Source organism: Alosa pseudoharengus, unplaced genomic scaffold, assembly GCF_046254945.1.
Source record: "Alosa pseudoharengus isolate Yale_2024_CS ecotype anadromous, Long Island Sound unplaced genomic scaffold, YU_APseudo_1.1 YU_APseudo_1.1_scf_2, whole genome shotgun sequence".
NCBI lineage: Eukaryota > Metazoa > Chordata > Actinopteri > Clupeiformes > Clupeidae > Alosa > Alosa pseudoharengus.
In genome coordinates this window covers 51,865,511-51,872,803 of record NW_027468663.1, presented here as the reverse complement: position 1 = coordinate 51,872,803, position 7,293 = coordinate 51,865,511, and the positions used below count along the sequence as shown (strand labels likewise).

General features: G+C 40.5%; 1 long non-coding RNA gene across 1 annotated transcript; it reads left to right on the top strand.

Annotated features, from left to right (window-relative positions):
* Window positions 1–255: 255 nt before the first annotated feature.
* LOC143135396 (uncharacterized) lies at window positions 256–1,816 on the top strand. Its single transcript, XR_012988930.1, has 2 exons — window positions 256–1,250; window positions 1,573–1,816. It is a non-coding gene; the product is annotated as an uncharacterized LOC143135396 (long non-coding RNA).
* Window positions 1,817–7,293: the final 5,477 nt, after the last annotated feature.

Genomic DNA, 7,293 nt, shown 5'->3' with positions numbered 1-7,293 from the left:
AAATGATGATAACAAATGTTATAAGTCTCAATTTAAAAAAGGAACATTTATTGAACTTATGGATGGGTGCACTGGATATGGTTAACTGTGCAAAATTACAACACAGCCTTGATGATGCATTGCTTGCTGACATATTATCAGACATAATTCAAGTCATCACAAAATGTCCTTTGTCAACACATTTAAATAATTTAAGAAAACAATAAGCCTGAAAAGTAGCTATTAAAACCCAGTACACTACGGGTGACCCGTATTCGGGAAAATACAGTGCCCCCCACCTCCCCCCAACAACCCCCATGCATTTTTTTGCACCTTATCATGAACTACCATAGTCATGCTATATACCATTTTAAAGCTGAGAAACTCAAGAATCGATATATGTAAAGCTTTCCATGAATTAACATATATTTCGTGTGTAAAATATAAGTTTATCCCGATATATAACATATCAGAATACCCCCCTCCACCACCCCCCAAAGTTGCTGCGTTCATACTTTGTCACTTGTCTGTATGGCCGTACCAATAAGTTAGCCCAGCATGCTTGGTCTTGAAATTTTCGTAAGAATCCATAGATGTAAAATATCTACATTGTTTTATTGCCAATATATTGAGTAGTTGTACACGCCAGTACAAACAAAACAGATACATACGAAAAGAAGCGAAGTAAAATCTTAGTTTTCGCGGAAATCCAGATATTTCGGTTCTACTTCCATTATTGTCGCTGGATTCACGGTACTCCGCGTGTTCACGAGGCTCTTCTGATTCCATCGATACCCATTACATGTCTGTAGGACCAATGAGAGTCGAGATAGATGCCATCAAAGCCAATGAGTCACGTAAGCGATGAATCTGACAACCAGTCTTTGAATGGCCATAGCGCTGTGTCTGAGTGAGCCAATGAGATGGGACCTAGATGTCCGTGTAGCCAATGAGCAGAGCTTTCTTTAGACATGTGACACATCGTCACATTCTACTTCCCTGTCGGCTAAACTCAAGGCGCATAGCCCATGCGTAACCAGATTCCGAAGCAGTGGTTTGGAAGTTTGTTACTAAACAAGCAAGAGACATGTTTTTGAAGGTTTTTGTTCGTAAAACATGCCAAAGAGACAAAAAAAGACGAAACATGTCGAAGAACCCGAGGACATTGAAGATCTGGAGGACATCGATGAAGGAGAAGAAAGCAATTTCTCGGAATGCGACTCCGAGGAGGAGCAGAACTTTTTAGCTGGGAAGGACCCTGATTTTGAGCTGTGAGTAGACTACTTATATCCATATACAGTTACAGATACAGTTTAGTTTGTTTTTGTAATGTTTAGTGCATAGTTTTTCATTTAGCTTTGTTTCATAGTGTGAACAGTGTTCTGGTACCTGGGGGGGAGGGGAGTTAGGTGAGAATGCAGTGTGTGTTTGTGTGTGTGTGTGTGTGTGTGTGTGTGTGTGTGTGTAAAAGAGAGAGCAGGGGGAGGTGTGACCTGAGTACACACATTTATATCATTTGTATAAGTTGTTGGGAAGGGTTTTCATATACTTTAGTGGGTCTGAGCCTAACTTCCACCTGTACAATTGTTTCAGTGACAGTGATGAAGACTGGGCCCCGCCAAGCAAAAAAACAAGAGCTGAGGATCCTGTGTCTGAGGAAGAGGAGTCGGTGGCCGAGACTATTTCAGTTGTTCATAACACGTTCCATTTTGTTGACTGTGGTTGCCAACATAAATACATTTCTATTGCATTGAATGTGAATCATTTGATGTTTCGTTTGCCAGGGTATTGTTATTTTTTACCTTTGTTTCATTTTATAATACAAATGTTCACTGCATTACCTTGTTTGTCCTTTTTTCATGGAAATCTCAAAGGCGTAGGAGCAAAAGTAAGAGTTTCAGGTCAGATAATGCTTCTCTGGACTCATGGCACAGCCACTGCAAAGCACTCATGGTACAAGCAACATGACACAGAGAGTGTAACCTTTCATTTGACACCAAGATCATGGTTCTACATAAAGGGGTTCTTGTATAGGAAGAGTTTTAGTTTTGGGTAACCAAAGGTCCTTTTGGAGTCTCCAAATGGACACTTAGCAAAACGCATGTGTATGCCCACACAAATATGGGTCCCACACAGTCATACTTCATCCTATAAGGATCTACTTTGACATACAGATTCACAAGACCTGGTAGTGGGCCTCAGTGGTGTTTTCAAGAGAAAATAAGTGACCAAGAGGGCAGAATGTGGTCATTTCTAGAGATGTACATAACCGCCTATAAAAAAAACTATCATTCTACCCTTTGCCACTCTCTGATAGTTCATCACACAGTCAATCTATTGGTACCAAAAAATTCTACAAGGCCTTAGCTTTCCAAAGAGGTCAGGCACTTGATTGTAAGTCAAAGTATGTGGCAACAGGGCCATTTTAAGTAGGCGGTGTGCAATTTCGAGGAAAAACTCAAAATAGGGGTGTAAATGCTATGGGTTAAAATAAAGTGCTTGATTTTTCATTTTAGACTGCATGGTTTAAATTTTTCTATGTCTATATTTTTCTAAAAAAAGCTGCCAGATTTGTCAACCACAGAACATAAATCAGCAGAGGAAAATAACGTGGTGTCAGATGTTTCTGTTCTAAACGGCATCAACGTCAAAAGGTATAAAAACGTATCTCACAGTTTTAAGTTTTAAAATCTCTCCTTCAGGTAGCGCAGCACTCTCATATCGCTGTGATGCGTGTGTCCCACTGAGTGAGACAGACCAGACGCACACACAAACGTCTGTTTGGTAGCTGACGAACCACCATTGAACTGGATTGATAATGATAACGTTAGCAAACGGCTCTAAACAAGTAAGGCATACACGGTATGTCTGGTACATGATAAACGTTAGTACGAATTAATATTCAACTACACGTCTCTCATTATTAAAGCTCTGATATCACTGCGATGGCAACTCCGCCCCGCTCGAAGGGAGAGGGGGAGGGAGACGCACACACCACACGCGTCCAAAACTCAGCCAGGTGGTCGCTGAATAAAACTCCCACAAATATCTCGGAACAACGTCGGCATTACTTAATCATATGATTGACCAGTGTTCGTAACAGCTACCGCTAACACATGCATACGGATAGCCTACAACTTAGCTATTTGCAGCTCCCTAAATACAATGGCAAGCATGTTTTATATAACAGGCATTCAGGCAGGAGACACACACACACCACACGCGTCCAACACTCAGCCAGGTGGTCGCTGAATAAAACTCCCACAAATACCACGGAACAACGTTGGCATTAGGCTACTTAATCATATGACCAGTGTTTGTAACAGCTACCGCATGAATATAGATAACCTACAACTTAGCTATTTGCAGCTCCCTAAATACAATGGCATGCAGTTTTATAAACGATCATTAAGCATTAAAAAAAGTAGCCTACCTATCTATCATTCGTGTTTTCCATTTGGACCCACAAACTTGCTTCCACCTTCAAAGTGTATGGCAATATTTCAGCTAAGTCAAACAGTTAAAAGATGCTTTGAAAGTTTAAAGTTTACTGTTGTCTTGAAGAGCAGGCTTTCAGCACTCTGCTCGTGAGGGAGGGGCAGTCTGCACAATTGCAGCGTCTCCAGCAACACAGAGCTGCCTGTGGACGCCTGTATGTAAATAATGCGGGGAAAAAACTATCGGCGAATGCAGCGGCTTATCGGCCGATGCCGATACACGTAAAAAACGCAAATATCGGCCCGATATATCGGCCGGCCGATATATCGGTTGATCCCTTCAATCAAGGGAAATAGCTGAAAAACAAATTGGCTGGCGGTGGTCTTTTGGACCTGAGATGGCACTGCATCAACACCAGACCTTTTTCCAGACCTGTCATTGTATGGGCTCAGGAAAACCTCTGATAACCATTGTCTATATGCCCAGTTTAATACTCAATTCAAAAATGTATTCAATGCATGCGTGTGCACGCTGGTAGCAAAGCTAAGCTTCAACCTATTGGAAGGCTATTTAATTATGAAACGACATTTAATAGAACGACGTGGATTTATGCAACTTCCATAAAAAACAGAGCACAGACTATATAAAACACTGTTTGGCATTAAGTATTAAAGTCAGCCAAAAGCTATTAATTAGTCTTAGTTAAAGATCTCCAGATCAGTGATTTACGCATGATCTGATCCGCCATTTACCATTCACCATTCACAAAAGCTGGTATTGTGTTTCCTGAATCCTTACATTCAGGCATTCAAATGAAATGTAATTAGCATATGAATATTCTATCAGTGTATGATGCTTGCATGAGGGAAACATCCCAAAACAACGGCACCCATATAACTGCTGTTGTTTTGAGAAGTATTTCTCATGCAAGCATTATGCAACAATGCAAAAACAATGAAACTATTGTAGGCCTAATTATATTTTACATTAGTAAAGCAGTACTCTGATGTGCATGTTTTCACAAACTTTTGTGAACAATCTTAGCACTTTAAACATTGACTGTTTTGAAGTGCATGTATAGCAATATAGTATAAAAATAATAATAATTGTGATTTCATTATGATAATTTGATGGGGGGTGGGAGGAGGGGGTGGGTTCATGTAGGTGGGCCCTATGACCCCAAAGTATGCCTTAAAGCAACACCAAAGAGTTTTTTGTACCTTAAAATAATGTTTCCAAAATCGTTTCAGTGGTTCATCAACTCGTAACAGGGTGAACGGCACTTTCTGCATTCGCTTCGCGGCCCTCTATCGGCTATAACCGCACTATGTAAGTTTGCCAGATCGGGTAGCGGATCTGTAGTTCGATGGAATGAAACATGACAAACTACAAATTTGACTTGCATCTGATGTCGCAATACGTACTTTCATAAAATCATGCAACATATTCTACCTTGTCTGTGGACATTGTTATTTGCAAAGCCGCGCTGGATAAACAAATAGGCTAGTGCATGCGACAGAGGAAAAGTTCTTTGGTGTTGCTTTAACTGGGCCTCAGGTCAAAGAAGTTTGAGAAAGGCTGATGTAGACGACAAAGCAGCAAGGAGGCATCGTATGATCATTTAAACAAGTTTTATGACAAGGTTGGTTGGGATGGGAAAAATCGTACATTTCTGTGCAAACTTTGCCCGCACTTCAGTCACAGTCATTATTCATTTAATCATTAAATAAAATACAGTACACGTCTTGGTTCAATAGGTTACGTGCAGTCATTTTAATATGTTTTAATAAACATTGAACCAGTCCGGCCCTCGGCTTGTAGCAAATTTGTTTTTTTGGCCCTCTAATGTATTTGACTTTGACATCCCTGGCCTACAGCATGGGCATCTTGCACATTTGGCAAAGCACAATCAATTCTGAATGATGTAGGTTTTGAGCAACATACTGCCATCCAGGCAATGTCTTTTCCAGGGACGACCTTGAATATTTCAGGAAAACAATGCCAAAATTAATATTTAAGGTGGAATGGTGGTTGTCAAGCTGATTTTTTTTTGTGACTTGTACAAGCAATTTCAGGCCAATTTTTTGGTTTCCTGCTCAACACGAGATGCCAACAATAAATGTTGAATATCTCCAAAACCACAAGGACCATATACATAAAAATGGTATCAAATGAAAGCCACCACTCATGGGATGTCTGCTGAAGTGTCAGAATGAACATGTATTGTGTAAGAGTGTAAGAGGCAACAGAACTAGAACATGAAAAAAAAAACAATCTCCACCTAAAGAAAACCAGTTTTCAAAGTGAATATCAGCTTGGAAACATAACATAGTATCCCAAAATCTCTATCAATCAGTACCCCCCATCTATGGGAATGAGTCAAGCCAAGTTTACAGCTTGTAGGGAGAGACAGTGCAATGCTGCACAAGTTATAATACTTTAATGTCAGGGCGGAAATGTAGAACTGTAGATGGTGGTCTATGATGCTATTTGACTTCATTAATGTACCATGTTGTAACACAAATTATATTTAATTGACATATCACTATAGTTATTAATTCCATCCTAACATAACTGCTCTCTCACTTCTTTAGGGTTAGGTGTTAGTAACTAGTTGGTAGTAATAACTATATAATAGTCGTATGGCAAAGGTATGTTTTTCCCCCATCCAAGCAGTGAGGTAGGCAGTCAACAGAAGGCACCCAGGGACCATGTCCATGTGCTCAATCTAAGTCCTGGGCCCACTTCCCCGATAACGACGGAGACACGCTCTTAAGAGGGTTTTCTACGATTCATCTTACGATCGTTCGTTTGGTTTTTCCGACTGTTTCCCGAACATGCTCGTAGCGTGAACGCGCGTGCACTGCTCTTAAGATGCTCTTAAGGGGAGCTGTCCACGTTAATAGTTCTGAAATATCCTCTGATTTGACGGTGATGTCAGGTGACTGCACGTCACAGCTATAGGCCTACCATTTAAACTTCGGATCTACACATTAATTCACATCAATACGAAAATAGAAACACTTTGACATCTGCATGTAAGCATCCCAAGTAGGTTATATACCACACAGAGACATACATAATTGTAATTATTTTAAGATTAGATTGTTGCACCATGCAATATTTTTTCGCGGTGCCACTTAAGAACACGTAAGAAAGAGAGGAAATGTGTAGGCTTAGATTTTGATGCAGTAGGCTACAGACTAAACCACATGTTGCTTTCTCTGCTTTTTACCTCATAGGCCTAATAAAATATTCACTTAGCAAAGATAATGTCAAACTATTCTGGCAACGTCTCGTTTCATAACTTGATTGCATTTTTGTCCGCTTTTCATCACATTATTATGACCATTAAATGTAGGGTATTTTGCACGCTAAAATCTGATTCATCACAGGTAAACACAATAAAGAATGGGAACGTAAATTGGATTATGTATTCTAAGTTGTAATTCCTCTGTATGTCCTGTTGGTGACCTCAGTGAGAAGTACTGTTAAGACGCTCTTAGCCGGTAACGAGTACTCTGGAGCACTCGTAGATCTACGAGTGTTTTCACGATGCTCTTAAGCTACGATGGTTTCGGGAAACAGTCGGCAAATCGTTCGTAAGACGTTCGTAAGAGGGACTTTACGACACTCTTAGGCTTAAGATGCTTTCGGGGAAGTGGGCCCTGGGCCCACTTCCCCGATAACGACGGAGATACGCTCTTAAGAGGGTTTTCTACGATTCATCTTACTATCGTTCGTTTGATTTTTCCGACTGTTTCCCGAACATGCTCGTAGCGTGAACGCGCGTGCACTGCTCTTAAGATGCTCTTAAGGGGAGCTGTCCACGTTAATAGTTCTGAAATATCCTCTGATTTGACGGTGATGTCAGGT